The sequence below is a fragment of the Mastigoproctus giganteus genome, chromosome 13 (genome assembly GCF_048544385.1).
Source record: "Mastigoproctus giganteus isolate SK-2022 chromosome 13, ASM4854438v1, whole genome shotgun sequence".
Classification (NCBI taxonomy): domain Eukaryota; kingdom Metazoa; phylum Arthropoda; class Arachnida; order Uropygi; family Thelyphonidae; genus Mastigoproctus; species Mastigoproctus giganteus.
Window position 1 is genome coordinate 19,653,701 of NC_143587.1, and position 16,729 is coordinate 19,670,429.

The 16,729-nt window shown below is 37.9% G+C and overlaps 1 protein-coding gene and 1 non-coding gene across 2 annotated transcripts in view; one reads left to right on the forward strand and one right to left on the reverse strand.

Moving 5' to 3' along the window:
• The window catches only part of LOC150075833 (inositol-trisphosphate 3-kinase homolog), a 232,557-nt gene that overhangs the window by 130,179 nt on the left and 85,649 nt on the right, over positions 1-16,729 (forward strand). The window lies entirely within an intron of this gene.
• TRNAA-CGC (transfer RNA alanine (anticodon CGC)) lies at positions 9,585-9,657 on the reverse strand. The gene has a single exon. It is a non-coding gene; the product is annotated as a tRNA-Ala (tRNA).

Below are 16,729 nucleotides of genomic sequence, written 5' to 3' on the forward strand. Positions count from 1 at the left end.
GGATAAGGAGGTGATTATCCCTTTGTATAAGGCAATGGTGAGGCCACACCTCGAGTACTGTATACAGGTCTTGAGGCCTCGTTTTACGAAGGATGCAGAGCTGCTGGAACGAGTACAGAGAGAAGGGCAACGGGATTGGTGAGGGGAACCCTTTGTTCCCCTCCCCAATCCCGAGGGGAACAAAGTTTCTTACCAAGGAAGGCTTAAATTCTGCAAATTGTAGCGTCTGGAGACTCGGCACCTGCGAGGTGATCTAATTGGGGTGTATAAGGCCTTGAATGGTTTGAGCAAGCTCAGTTCTGATGGGATTCTTCCTCTTGCTCAGATTACGCGACTGAGGGGGCATAAATTCAAATTTAGGAAATACAGTTGTAGAACAGATGTGCGGAAATTTGCCTTTAGCCAGCGGGTTGTTGATTGCTGGAACAAACTTCCATATGTCGTTGTGGAAGTGGATAGCTTAAATAAATTCAAGGAAGAACTGGACAAACTTTTGGAGCGAATATATGGGTGAAATGGGAAGTTTTTTTCCCTTTTGGTTGACGCTGTATAAGCTTGCTTTCTTGCATCATATGCCTCCTGCTAATGCTAATTATGACCACCTCATCTGTACTGGACTATGATGCATCATAGCTCGCAATATAAAAAGCCGAACAGCTTCATACGCTGGACCAGTGGCATCCGGTCGTGTAAGTCAGTGTTAAAATAGCAGTTATGGGACTGCTACTTCATCACTGTATGAATAGTATGAGAGAGGTGTTTTTTTTTTTTTTTTTTTATTTTAATTCGTCAATATGGGCCTGTTGCAAAACCACTTGAATCGTAAGCCTTTCAATTTTTATCAAAAGAGCATTTACTAATTGCTCCATTCTGCATCAGGATTTCAAAATCATTTTTGCAGCTAATTTCGTAATATTATCTTCTTTGAAAATGTAACCTTCCAATTCTTTTCGAAGGAGGTTGATTGCATTCTGCATGGGAAAATCTGTTATGTGACCCGTTCAGGGATTAATTCTTAACTCCCAAGGACTGTACAATGGAGCTGTCAGCGTCTTCTTGGATAGATTTGGTACCAGTAGAGGTTATATTTTCTCTGTCAGTTTTGAGCTTCGTTAGCTCAGCCACGGCTGGACTAGTGTATGGTGTTTACTATCAAGCGGCGCTGAGATCCGCCCAACTCATAGTACAAATTCTGTGAAAGACAGATATAGCGTGAGTTTTAGTGTCGTCTGCATAGTGTAGTGTTGGGTTGCGTTGGTCTGTTGTTCCTCCAACCAGTTAGCCGCGGGGTGCCTGGTAGGACCCCCGTTTTGCGTCCATCACCACGTAGTTAGGCCGTGCTTAGGGTGTAGGCAAAGTCTGTGGCTGGGGCGAACCCCGGCACAGGGGAGGGCTGTTAAGAGCAGGCAAAACTTCAATACCTGTTTTCCTCCCCATCTTCTATCCAAACAGGCTAAAGGTTTGGATGGAAGATGGGGGAGGAAAACAGGTATTGAAGGGGAATTAAGTCCTAGGCCAGGGCGCCCTATGTGGGAGGAGATCGCACCGTAAACGTACAGTACTTCTCTGTTCTAATCCCACACTGGCCAAGCCAGCTGAAGCCAGTGTCAGTAGATCCCGCATCAGACGAGGGGACATGTCAGCAAGGCAGGAGAGTGTCCTGATAGGTTGCTCCCACTGCATTCTAATTTGGAAGGGCCTGTCAGAACAACACACACTCTACATGTGCTCAACCCACCTGCATACCTGTTATGCTTAAACATATACAAGTACACACTTTTGTATTATTTTTTTTTTTATGGCATATGTTTAGGCCGTTAGGCCTATATCTACCAGGGCCGGACTGGTAGATACAGGCCTAAGGCTCCATTTCAATCACTTATGTAATGAATATTAGTCGATGACCCAAATTTGCTGTTGAGCTAGCCCGCCCCTGCATATCACTCTGTTCAGCAAACAGAAAACCGAATGTATAATGTATAGTAAGCTGAGTATTTGACAGAATGAATGTTATACGATTCATTTTATTTGTGTTTGCATTAGAATGCGCTTTTATGTTATGAAAGTTGCATGTCAAGTAAAATATATATGTTTATTTAAATAATTTCCTGTATACATTTTCATGCCTTATAAAAACGTGCTTGTCTGCGTAGTCAATGTTAGTAGATGGAAAACATGTGGTGCTCTCTCTGCATTTGTATGCATAGCCAACAAGTTTAAATTGACAAAATAAGGGGCATTGAAGAAGGAAAACTTCAAAGGCCACAGTTGTACTTCGGAGGAAAGCGGAGGAAATATACACTGGATACTTCACTGTAAGTGTCTTCTAAAGTTTTTGCTTTGTAATATCTTTCACTCCCCCCTCCCACACACACACACACACACACACAATTCTTTTTTATCTTGTTTTGAGCTTTTTTGAAGCATTTCGATAGAAATGAATGCCAGCATCTATCTCATTTAGACACTTTTAAATCAGTTTCTGGGAAACATTCCAAGGAACGATTGTTCCTTCCCAGAAATAAATTCCCAGACGAATTATCTTCATTGCTAATCATTCATTAGAAATGTAGGTTATTACCTACGTTAATCGTTCATTAGTATTATAAAGACTAATTGATGCATGGAAGAGGATTTCTTCCACATCTGCCAAAAAAAAAAAAAAAAAAAAAAAAATCCATTTATACCTTCGCCAAAAGAGTGACTATCCGATTCAGCTCTGAACTATACGAAACTCTCCGTTTTTACCACTGTGGCATTTCATTCCAATCATCTGCAACACACTACTCGAAAGTCAACTTCAGAAGATCCAGTCTTCTACTCCCTGTAACAGAGCTTCCCAAACTTTTTCGGTTCCCGGCGACCTAGGCCAAAAAAAAACTACCTAACAGTTCCGTTTATTAAGTATTTATGTCCAAACAACTTTGTAGCCGTTTGAAAAAATAATACACATAAATTGAAAGAAAATAATATTTTTATTTCATTCTTAAATAATCACAATTACTTACTAATGGGATGTGTGCGCCTGTTGGGCACGGCACAACTTCTTAAACCTTGGAATTAGATTGGACACCACCACCCACATTGATTTTCGTACGGTACTTGCTTTTTATCACAGAAACCGCCGAAAACCCAGCTTCGCAACGATATGACGTCGCAAATGGAATTAGGATTCGCTGAGCTTTAGCACTTAACAGCGGATATTCATCTTTTATTGATATCCAAAACCCAGTTAATTCCATTTAGCCAAATTTTATATTTAAAGTCTTGTCACAAGACAGCTGAATAAGATTTTCTTCTGCAGAGGTAAATTCAGATGAGGCCTTAGCAGTGAATGGGTGTTGGAGACATGCAGACTTCTCCATATCATCTGAAAGGTATTTTTCAAACCAGTCACTGAGCTGTGTTAGGTGCTCCTCAAAAACAGATTTAAGTTCGTGGGTCAAATAAACATCATTGGATGTAACAAATTGTTGCAAAAGAGGGAAACAGTCTTTGCAACCACCTTCATTTAATTTTCTTTTCCATAGTAGTAACTTTTTTTTCTGAAGGCTGAAACCTTCTCTGCGAGTTTCAGAATGCGCGTGTTGCTTCCCTGCAGCGAGAGATTCAACGCATTCAGTTTTTCGAAGAGATCGCACAAGTATGCCAATTTTGACAAAAAAATCAGTATCCCAGAAGTTTTTAGCACACATGTTTTTCTTCGAGATAAGAGAATTCCTGTCGTAATTCGAACACACAGTATAGTACATTGCCATCGCGAGCTACAGTAGTACAACAAAGATGTATGCTCAGATCCCATATCCTCACACCTTTTTTTTTTTTTTTTCTGTGGCCGAGTTTTTATAAAGTTCTTCACTTTCAACACACATTCCATGACTAGGTTCAGTGGAGGACTCAGTTGCTTTGACGCAAGGGCTCCCTCTGGATTATGCAGTGGATCCACAGTGCATCAACAGCTTTGCTTCGTATGAGTACCTACAATCCTCCATAACAGCCAAACATAGAGCGACCACCATCAGTACAGACGCCAATGCACTTAGTCCAGTCTAAGTTGTCTTCACATATAAAAGTGTCAACTATCTCAAACGAGTCTTGTGCTTTTATTCCTGCATAGATACTTTTACAAAAGAGGTCTTCCACAATTTTGTCACCATCTACGAACCGTGTGTAGCAAATCAAATGAGCATCCTTGTTACTGTCCGTCGCCTCATCTAGCTGTAACCCGAATTCCTTCCCTTTCATTTTTTCAATTAGCTGATCGTTGAAGTCTTTGGTCATGTGTTTTGAATTCAACGACTGATAATATTGTTGGGTAAAGGTACCTTTGAAAGCAGTCTTTCCGCAGATTCACCAACCATAATGTTAACCATATCCACTCCATCCGGTAAAATCAGTTCTGCGATGATGTGAGCCTTTTTAGACTTCGACTCTATATGCCACCTTGTAGGATGCTAGCGAAGCATTGTTTGGTATTGATGCTTTAAAAAAAAATGTACCTTTTTGTTCTTTCAATTCTTTTAACTTTCTGGTAAAATAATCACGGGATTTACTAGCCATGTTAGGATGATTGGTCTCCAGGTGGCGTTTTAGTTTACTTGGAAGCATGCCCTCTGGAGCTAAAACTTTCAGACATAATACACACTACGGACGCTCTTCATGATTGACATCTACCGAAGTAAAACCAAAGTCTAGATAAGTATCGTCATATTTCTGATATTTTCGTTTCTTCACAACTTTGCCATTGATCAGTGGTTTGTCATCCCTTTTCTTCACGCCCACACTTCTTATTAATGTTCAAAAATCTTTCCATTTTTATGCACAAGGACCAAAAATCAACAAATAATTCAGTGAATTTCGCTAGACCTCACAGACACTTGATCAAAACACCCTTCAGTTATTTCGATTACTGACAGACCCGGAGAGTCGACAGGTATTTAACAGAGTGGACATATAGTTTCGTTTCTCAGATACAAAATCTGAGAAACGAAAAAGTTCGAAAAGTTACTGGCGTAGCCGAAAGTACATGTACAAGTAAACAAAAACATATCTTAGACATTCGAGAACGTCATCGAAAGGAATGTAGCGCGATCTAATCTTGAAACTAAGAACTACCTCGAGCTAGCAGTTCGTGCTGTGTCCGACTGATGTCGAGTATCGCTGTGTTTTCCTCGAAAATTTCAAATATCCCGCGACGCACAGTTTGGGAACCGCAGCGCTACAATACTGTATTTGTGCGACCATGGTTCTGATTTCGTCTACTGATTCCCTTCAGGGCCTTATATACCTCTCCCAGGTATATAAGGACTTGATTAGGACGATATTCGAGGTATCATTCGTGTAACTCAATCTTCCTCAAGGGAAAAAGCAGTAGAAAATGCTTCTTTTATATGATCTGTTATCCCCCTTTGCGAATCTCTTAATTGTTTGGGATGCCCATTAACCGGCACAGATCAGCTTATTAACTTTTCTTTAACGAATTCTCTTGATTTTCAATTTACCATTCTGCTAAGCTCCAAAAATGGAGACCAAATTAGATTCAAAACTAATTTCAATTACATAAAAAAAAATGTAAATGCTGTACAGCTAAGCTGTAAGGAATTTCTGGTTCGGACTTTCTGTTTGTCAGTAATCATTGTATTCTAGTCCGGTACTTTCTTTCGTTTCTGTTATCTCTTTCTCTATCCCCTTTAATTTGGCCATGTCGCTTACCCAACATCCATGAAACCCTAATTTAGAATACTAAGTTGTCGAATGGATAAGGAGAACTATTTTAGAGCGTGAATTCAAAAAAACTGCAATTTCTAGCTGAAGATTTTGTTGATCCTTGTAACCCTCTCTTCTTGGAGTGAAAATACGAGGTGTAATCAAAAAGTTCGGAGAATGAACTTTTGGAATAATGAAGATTACCAGCTATTCAGATGGAACTTCTTCGAAGCAGTCTCCTTGGCAATGTATGTGTTACCGGATAAGCGTATAATCGAGGCATTGTGTAAAATGCCTGACAAAGTATGAAATAAACGTTAGACTTAGATTGCTTAGGCAATGTATAATTTTTTTTTTTTTTTTGTGGATGTGTATCGTGAAAAACTACGAGATCGCCCTACGATGCTCCATTATGTAAGTGAATCACAGTTCCCGAATTCTACATAAGATCACGGAGGGACACTCTACTCGTTATGTCATTTTCCTTAAATGAAACGGAAGAAATACTGCCTGAGTGAATTAGTTATAATTCATTTCAGCAGTGAGAAATGGAGGTAATATTTCTGGTGCAGAAAGTTGGAGTAGTATTTTCTTCGTATGCCCTTGCTTAAAAGTTAGGAACCATGATTCACTTACATAACAGTATCATGTGGCGATTGTACTTTAGTTTTCCATATCTATGGGGGGAATCGTTCCTCCCCATATTTTGCGTAGGCATTGTATAGAATATCTAGGAATTTTATACACTGCCTAAGTAAGTATGAAAAAAAGTTTATTTCATACTTTGTCTATACAATGCTTGGATTATACACTTTACCATTGGGAACCACAGTGATTGAAGTGCTTTGCAGAAATCCTTGAATGGAAAGAGGCTAGTGTGCAGGGACGTTGTCCTGATGCAAGTGCCAGTTCTCTGAAACCCACTTTTTCTCCAAACTGCATTGTACAGTCATCGTAGAACTGTTTTATATTATTCTTGTTTGATCATACGGGACAAATTCATAATGAGCAATACCCTGTGAGCCAAGAAATGCAATAACTCTGTTATACATAAGGCACATCGCCATACACAACACCCTTCACGGCTACAAGCTAGGGGTTTACATGAAAAGATATTTACAATGATAAAAACTAAAGAAATAAATATATATATTTATATAGAATACAGTATTATTAAAAATTAAACACCATATGATTAAAGATTGGAGCACAATCTTTAATCATACATTAAGGAATTTACATAGGAAGTTGATTAAATATACAATATATACAACAATGTATTGGGAAGTAAAATTTATTGTCTTGGATTAAGTCCTTTTATAGTTCAGGACAACAGCGTGGAGACTCATTGTGGGATAAGGATCCAATACAATTGTCCATCAGTCTGATATTTTACTCTTACTTTCACAGCTTTCTATGGTGGGATCCTCGCGAGCACAATCCGTTCTGAATAGATATGCACAGTTAATCTCTGGCAAAGCAATCGCCAGTCATTTCAGCAAACCACAAAAGGGTTGGATGACTGGAGTGATGCGACCATGGCGTTGAAGTCATCGGGAGCAGGTTCTGTTATCTTGGGACATGTGTCTGGGAAGGAGGTCAGTGGAGTACGTCTGGCTATATTTTTTTATCCACTGCGAACTTGTAGAGATCGCCGTCTAGGGAGCGTAAGTACTGCAGTGCATGTTCAACTGACAAGTGTATGTTCGTTGACAGATGACTTTAACAGAATTGGGTGGCCTGCAGGACTATATTGGCCTTAAAGCTTGTTACTGGGATCCTCTAGATGCAGTGAGCGCAGAAGTCTGGTTTGGAAATGATCCTGACCATCATTTTGACAGAAAAGAGTCCTCTAGTGAATGATGGCCGGAAGACGTCTGATGTTAACAGCTTCCGCCATCCGAGTGGATCTTGGTGCAGGGGGAAGCCGAAATTTCCAACATGCAGAATTCCACAGCAAAAATCCGTGTAAGATGCATCGTAGCAGTTGAGGTACAGACTTCTGCGCCATAGAGCATGACCGGATAGACACAGGTCTTAATGTATTTGCATCTAACAGCTTAATCGTGGACGTGTGAAAGATGTTGCTTTAGCAACCACTGGAGTCGGCAGAACTTAATTTGCATGTGTGGAAGAAAGGAGAGCTTGTGATCAAAAATAACATCCAAATCGGTGGATTGTACAGTAGAGATAACAGACCCCCTCTCCTTTCAGACCCCGTTTTGACTTATCAGGATTCATGCTGATATTGAAACGGGACAGGGGGCCTCGAGGTTTTTGATTGTTCGTTGGATCAAGGCATTGTTATAGTCAGCAGTTATTCCCAGAGTTTGAACAGTTTTATATCATCAACAGAAGTAATTATGTCAGTTTGACCGTCACAAAAGGCACAAGAACAACCGAGAACAAGATACCAGACAGAACCCTTCCTTGTGGATGTGACATAAACATGATCTTCATTAGATTGCAATTGAAAGAAAATTAAATTAAATTTTCTGTTTATACTCCGTCACGACAACCAAGTCAGTAGAGTTTACAATAAATCGTCAATACAAATATTTATCGTATTTAGTAGTCACGGACTTGAACCCCGGTCCACTCAAGGAACGCGTGCTATGCACTCTCGCTCCTGACCACTGGGCTACGTCAGGCCTATTGTCTTGCCTTTTTGGGGCTTGGAAAAGTCGGAGTCTTCCATTGAGAGGACACTTGTTTTCGGGTCATAACCATACACCTACGATTCTTCACGGGTGGTGATGGAAGTAATGATTTCAGTAAAAAAAAAAAGCAGTTTGTTGACGAAGATCCTAACAGGGAAGAATTCTCTGTAGTCATTAGTAATTAAAAGTAATTAAAACTGTAGTCATTAGTAAGGACAAACTTGGCTTAAATGTGTTGGCAATTCTAAATCTTGAGTTAAAATTAGTTGACATGTCTCATAAGAGATGCCAATATCACTACCAGCTTCGTGGATAGTTAAACCTAGCTCACTCCTAATCAGAACACGTACAATTGAATATTTGGGTTTTGGCCAAAGCGAAGTTACTTTCGACGGCCAAGCTGCCTTATTTGAACTCTGAAAACCACTGAAAAGTTTTTGAACGACACCTGGCGAATTATTCGAAAACTGTTTTTAACATTTCGTGGATTTTTGTTATACTTTTATCTAATTTGATCCAAATTCGCTACTCCTTAAAATCAATAATTTTAAAATGCGAAGAAACACAACACCTGTTGAACGAGTGCTAATTCAGACTGACTGCAACAGAGATACATGCGCGACGGTGTTTAGTGACCTGTCGCAACTCTAGGACGCCGCAATTTGAAAATAAAAAGTCAATCCCAGAACTTTTTCATCACACTTCAAGGATTGAACGCGGGATCAGAATAACTGCTCTAAAAGTGGAAGCGTTATAATGGGATTTATATTTTGCATTTTATATAATTAATCATATTTTAAAATAGAGAAATATGTAAAAGTTGACTAGTTAAACTGTAAAAGTTAATGTGATTACTATATTACAATAAGATGGGTTGTAGTATGATGGGGTAGAAGGACAGTATTCAGTGGCAAAGATGTCTCCCAGATTTCTAATAACAGTATGAAAAGGCAATTAAAAAAATAGTAATTTCTGTTTGCATATAGACGCCAATAAAGGTTTGATACTGTCCCACGAAAGAGACAAACGCTGTGCTATTTGATTGGTCTCTCTTTCACCATAGAAGAGCTAGCAATACACCCTTTACATATAAAATTAAAATGCCCGAAAATTAAAAACCCCAGTCACTCCAAGGTACGTGTACTTATGTACCCATGTGATGACCACTCGGCTACGGCGGCGGCCTCAATGAGCAACAAAAAGACATTATAAATCAGTTGGAGGTGCCGGGGATCGAACCCGGGGGCCTTTCACATGCGAAGCGAACGCTCTACCACTGAGCTACACCCCCATTATATTATTCCTTTCTTCTTACAGTTTCCCTAATCGGTTCGCTATTGTCACTCCAGTTTCTACCATTTAATTTTCTTTGAGCATTTTACTTTTAAATCCAAAGGGTGGGTTGCTAGCGGACTGGAGATGTGACTATCCCACTGACAAGCCAAAAAATGGGAATGATGTGATGCGGTTGCAACCCGTGTTTTTATAGGCTTGTATAATGTGCGGCTCTGTAAAGAGGTAGATCGGTTTCTATTGGATATTCGGAATTTGCGTGCCAGGATGCCTATTATATCAAATATTCGCCTTCAGCGACACTGTTCACAATAAAAATATTCATGAAAAACATAATAGGCCGCCGTAGCCGAGTGGTCAGCGCACGGTTGCATAAGTGCCTTGAGTGACCGGCGTTCAAGTCCATGACTGAAAAATATGGTGCTGTTTCTTGTATTCTGTTCTATCTTGTGAACTCCTCTGACCGTTTGGTCGTCCCAGAGTATAAACAGAAATTTTATTTATTTTGTTCTGTTAATTTTATCTAGCAGTGTAGGTAACTATCTAATTGACCTTTTTTTGAATTTCTTCAAACTGTCAGCCTCACTACTTGCGGAGGCAACTTATTCCAGTAGTCAACTCTCTGGCTAAAAGAAAACTTCCTTCAATTTAATCTAAACCTCTTCCCCTTGCAATTTGAATTATGGTCCCTGGTTCTGGAATTCTTTATAACAGTGAAAAGTTCCATCTTCATTCATTTTACCAACCCTTCTCAGAACCTTATAAAACTCAATCAGGATCTCTCTAAGATACTTGGTTACCAAGCTCTATAGCCGGCATAATCGAAGTCTTTCCTAGTACGTTTGGCCATTTGCCGATCCTACCATACGAGTTTCCCATCTTGTTATCCATTCAAGAAGCTCAGTCTTTTTTTTTTTAGATGAGCTATCCATATTTGAACAGTGTTCCAAATGCGATCTTAAAATTGTTTAATACCAGTGGAATTATGAGCTCCCTATCTCTGGAGCAGTGGTTTTCAACCGGGGTGCCGCAACAACATTCTTGGGGTGCCGTGTAATTTGGGTTTAATTTACTTAGTTATTATTATTATTTTGAAATTTATATATTTATTTCATTATAAAAGGGTACGGTACAATATCCATTGTACCGTATCTTTTTAATTTTGTGGTTATCTATAATTGATCTTTATTTAGTACCTCTATATAAAGATTAAAATTATTATATGGATATATATTAAAAGGTCGAAAACCACTGTGTTGGGTATTTCTTTTTGCCTAGGGGTGCAGTGAAAAAATTACTGGGACGTTAAGGACGCCGTGAACCGAGAAAGGTTGGGAACCTCTGCTCTGGAGGATAATGTTTGATAAATCATCGAGAGGCCACCATGGGCTTTCCTGGCCACCTGTTTACACTGTTCAGAAAACTTCATATCTGTCCGTATTGTATATCCCAGATCCCTCTCTTCTTCTACAGTTTTAAATTCAACCCCACCAAGTGTATAATTTATTTTGCGGTTATTCCCCAGTGTAAACCTTGCATTTTGCTGCTTTAAAACATTAGCTGCTACTTTTGTCTCCATTCTTGAAGCTTGTTGAAGTAATTCTAAAGGAGCGCTGCTTGTCGCTGGTCATTCACAACTCTCTTTATGTCGTCTGCAAATTTTACATCCCCCTTATCCCTCTAGTCAGTGTCATTTGTGAAAATCACAAACAACATTTGTCCAAGAACCGACCCTTGGTGGACTCATTCTGCCGTTATACCAATCTGAAGAATACCCGTTAATTAGAACTCACTTCCTTTGTAGCCATCTTGCAGTCCATCTCGGAACTTACCATTCATCGCAAAATGTTCCATCTTATACAGAATTTCTCACTTGTAAAGAAGTAAATAGTTTCATTTAATAGTTACAAAAAATAATAGTTATAAAAAGAAAGAGTGATAAATAGAATTCTAAATGTATTTCGATTCAAATAAATGTAGGAATTACGTCATCCTGGAGGTTTTATATAGCTTAGTAGAGTACGAAATCAAGATGACCGCAATAGGCGTTACTTGAAAGGCTCGTCTGGGATAAGAAATACGTATTAATTGAAATGAATTTTTTTCTCTTTATGAAAAAGAAAAAAGTACTTTTATTTTCTTTAGAATATCTGGAAAACAGTGTTCCAAATCTGGAAAAGAGCATCTTGTAAATTATAAACGCCGAAGTCATTTTGTCTTAATATTCCTTAACCCAAATGAGCCTTTCAAGTACTGTAACTCCTACTATTGCCGCCATCTTGATTTCGTGCAGTAAGCCGTGAAGTTTGAATTATGCGATTGTTTTACTCTTTATAACTCCTCCAGCGTAATAGGCTACTACGAATTGGTTTGTAGTGCATCAGTGGTAATATGTTCATTAACAAAATACGAGTATATCCTTGCACTGTTTAGCTTGGGTCAGCGTACTTCAATGAATGTCATCTTTTTGATGTCTTGTGTGTGTGTACTTCATTGAAAGCTTCCGTAACCGCTGATGAAAGGTACCATTGTGACGAACTCAAGAGAGCGTTGACTCTCTCCCTCCTTTTTTTTCCTCCTCCCTTTCCTACGTGACTTCTAAGTGTTCACTTTTAGCAAGTGTGCTCTTGTCCTTGAATATAACGATACACAAGTGGAGTTCAAGGCGTGAAGAGTTTCTTTTATCCTTTGTTTATTTTATTTATTTTTATGCGTGATGAATCCGCGTGTGTGTGGATTGATTTAAAAAATAACTTGGTCGTTTTTTCACCTTCAAAAGTTTATTTATAGAATAGAGAGTAATCTATAAAAACTTTATGCATAACAGAACGTTGCAACTGGAACTAACATAAAAAATAGATCTAGTTTATTATAACTGACAGCGACAACGAAATACGTTTTACATCCACTTTGGCTTTACGTCATTACTGATACGATTAAGCATAATTTTTCTGATCATCCGAAAGTCGTCTAAGACCTAGTTTCTGCTTCGATGGTCTGACAGCCGTTTCATTTTATTTATCGCGACACTGACAAGTCGTGCGGACTAAAAGTACAAGCTAATGATTAGGCTCTCTGTCCTAACCTACTTTGTCCGGTTCAAGGTGCTCCTTCTACTGCTGTGATGGTTATACATGGTAGAAATCGCCTGATGAAGTATGAAGTTCGTTTAGCAAAACCCTTTTGACATTGTTTGTTACCTACTTTGGTTATGTTTGATATCTGTTTCTCCACACTATTATTAACGTTCTTTCTATTGGACAGACCATTTTGTTTGTGGCAATTGAAATTATTGCAGGTTTTGTGTAATTTGGCTAAAGTATTCAGAGAAAATTACAGGTCACCTGTATAGCGTGACCATTCTCAGTTTATTTGTTATATTTAATCGCTTTCTTTCTCTCTCTCTCTCTCTCTCTCTCTCTCTCTCTCTAAGTTAAAAAGTAAGGAGTGACAATGGAAGACCAACGAAACAGCTGCCAGTGCAGCAGAATTGTGTTCTTCTTTTGATAATTTTCGGATTATTATTTTATTTTTAGGGCAGAAGCTTCAAGGTATGAAGCTTTTGCCCAAAAAATAAAATATTGCACTACTTTAAATAAAACTCACTGTACTAATGGAGAATTATGCTATTTTTAGTGTATTCCACTACCCCATCCAGGTTTTGATCCTTTCATTGTAAAACAACTTCATATCTAACAAATGGCCTCTGATAAACAGTAAATGAAAGCAAACAGTTGGTAGATAGGAAAGACAGACAGAGAGCGTGAAACACCCAGTCGAAACAGAAGAGGCCGCTACAAACAATTTGAACTCTCAGCCCCAACTTATCTCAGGATCTATAAGCATACCCAAGCCCGGGGGTTTCGATTCTTTTTGAGATCTCGTCGTTGGACAGGCAGACATTGCAAAGATTTGAACAAACCAGTGACGAGATGATGTAGACAATTTTTTAGTTCAGGGTAAAAGCCTCACTCTGTGCAAGTATGAAAAGTCATTGTATATGTCGGACACATCCTCTTTCTGTACATAGCTTGAGCAAACTGGGTTTGCTACTTGGTGCATAGATCTGGTATTGTGGAGACACATATAAATAGCAGTGCAATGTGTACTTCTTCACTGGAGCCTTCCTTTTATTTAGAGTAGCGTTTCTCAAACTATGGGTCGCAGCTTGAATGTGTAATGTCTCAAAAAAATCATCTTCATTCATGGTAAAAATGACGGTTAAATCTCAGATAGGTTATTAACACGCTCCATTAACCAAATCATAAGACACAAAGTCCTCTTTCCTGCTCACTTGCTATTTATAGAGTTGGTAGGTGTAGTCGTGGTAAAAATAAAAAAAGAAAACTCTTAGGTTATCAAAGATATTTGATGTCTGTTCATTAGCTAACTATATTTCTTACAACAGGATTCCAAATTTGATATTTTTTGTTTGTTATTTCCAATAAAATATTAGTTATCAAAGTTAGTGGGATATTTATTGCCCAAGTTTAACCTCAATGTAATCATTAGTTTTACTCATGGAGGAAGGAGTGGGTGGGGGTCGCACAAATTCATTTAGCATTTTAGGGGGTCGCGGTGTCACAAAGTTTGAGAACACCTGATTTAGAGTAATACCATACAAATGTAACTCGTGGGGGAGTAGGATATACTGTAGGATCGATTCACAAAAGTAGAAACGTTTTCTCAAAAACTATATGTACAGAAAATGCTCATCATGTACAATGACATTTTATTCAATTAATTTATTATTATTATTATTATTTTTTTTTTTTCTGTTGAGCGCTCGATAATTTACCGACTGAGTGCCCGAAACCTGTATTCCCGTAGCTAAAAATAAAATAAATAAATAAATGAAATAATTTAAATATATGATGAAAAAAGCATAAAATTCACCAAAGAAATAATAATGATCGTGATTGAATTGTAACTAAACAAATGAATAATTTGTTTATCATTTTGTTTTTTTTGGCCGGTGCATCAAAAGCCTGTGTCTTCTTTGCACTATTTGGCTGTACTAATGACGTGCACTTGTTTGCCTGTGGGTTTTCCATTATTGATTAATTCTGGATGTCAGTATTTTTGTAACTTTATAGGACAGTATATCGGGTCGCGAAGCTTAATGAATTATGAATATGGGTCGTCCTTTTTAGGTTGAGAATCACTGCCGTGGACTCTTAACCTTGCCGATCGCAACGACCGAGATGGGCATGAAAATAAACGCAGAGGGAATACATGCATACGCGTAATTACCTTCTCTGAAAGTTTTTTTTTTTTTTTTTTTTTTTTTTTTCCCCTTCCATACCTCACATAGTGTTTTTGTTAGACTGGAGTATTTATTTACAAAAAATTATCAACTTGATAATTGTGTGCTTGTATACTCATTAATAAACAAATACTGTACATGTATATGAAACAGTAGAAGTCACTTTAAATAATTAATACACCTACAGTAGTTATCCTGTAGGTACAGATCAATATAGTAATAAAACGTAAAAAGTGAGAATATCACTGTTCCCCTCCAAATAATAATATTATTATTAGAAATAAATGCTCTGAATTCAAAAACTAAACATTGCGATTCGAGAACCGACCTAATGGTTTTCATTCAGTAGGTCTAATATTAGTAATCATCATCAGCCATTTTCAATCCACTGCAGGATGAAGGCCTCTCCAGCAACTTTCCAGTTCCTTCTGTTTTGAGCACTGGCCTTATTAGTATTAGAATGGCCAAATGATGCAAAGAAGCAAAATTCTGCATGGTTCATGAGATCCAGCCTTCTGATGCTCCCTAAGATTTTATGTGTTCCCCTAGTTCTTGTTTCTCTTGCGAATATGTCTCTCCAATTTATTTCACTCATTCCTTTCAGGAGGTCTTGTTCCAATACCTCCTGCGGGAGGTATTGCCTATCCACCTCAATGAGGTACTTCTCTCCCCACAGAGCGTCTAGTTGCCAAACCTCACAATCCACATACACCAAGCTGTTCTTCATTTGGGCAACGCTTATCCTTCTCACCAATCTTCTCGTAATTGGGAATATTTTCCTTTCAATACTTAATGTAATTAATAACACAAATGAAAGATTATTGCAAGAAGAAATTAGCATGTTACAATAAAAAACACTATATCCATACGGACTGAATAACAGATTAAATCAAAAATATATGACGAATAATTTGAAAGATATTTGTGTTTATAATGTTTCAAATTGCTAAACTTCATAAATCTAATTGCAAAAGAAAATATAGTAAATCCAAAACATATAAGAGCAACCGAGAACATCTAGGGGACTTCATAGATTTATTCAAAATTTGGGACACCGATCCTATAAACATTGGTAAAATACATAATGCACTTTTCAGTATTAAACTTAGTGTACTCAAAACACTAAGCAGGAAAGCCAATGATTGTCTTTGCATCTTCTCACCTTATGCACATTATACTAGACATTGTTAAATTCAGAATTAATATTTTGAATATTAACAAGCAACCAGAAAACTCTGTTCTCGTCTTATATTTTCAAAATAAAATTATGGATAATTTGGATATACATAGAACTATTAATTTACGTAATGACTTGCTGCCTATTAATAACTTACATATTAATATCAGATTTAGATATTCTAAACCATTTGGTCTTAAAGCATGTAACTATAAAATAATAGCTACAAACCTTCACAATATTAACATCGAACAGGATATATGTGTTTGCCACAAGCCTTCATTTCTTAGATACGTGGATCCTAACCATAACCACATTATAACCTGCGATTTAGATATAATCCCATATCCTGAACTTGTGGCACAGTGCCTAAAAGAGATGACATTATAACCTGCGATTTAGATATAATCCCATATCCTGAACTTGTGGCACAGTGCCTAAAAGAAAAGATGACCACGTTGAACCAGTACTTGAAGTGGCTGTAGTTACGTTTATAGCATACGCAGTTTGAAAGGACTGAACTGAATTTTTTTTTTTCTCTCTCTCACTTTCGTGTTTTGTCAGTAAAGGGATCTTATTAGCTCGTTTAATTTTTTTTTTTTTTTAATTTCCGAAAGGATTATTGCC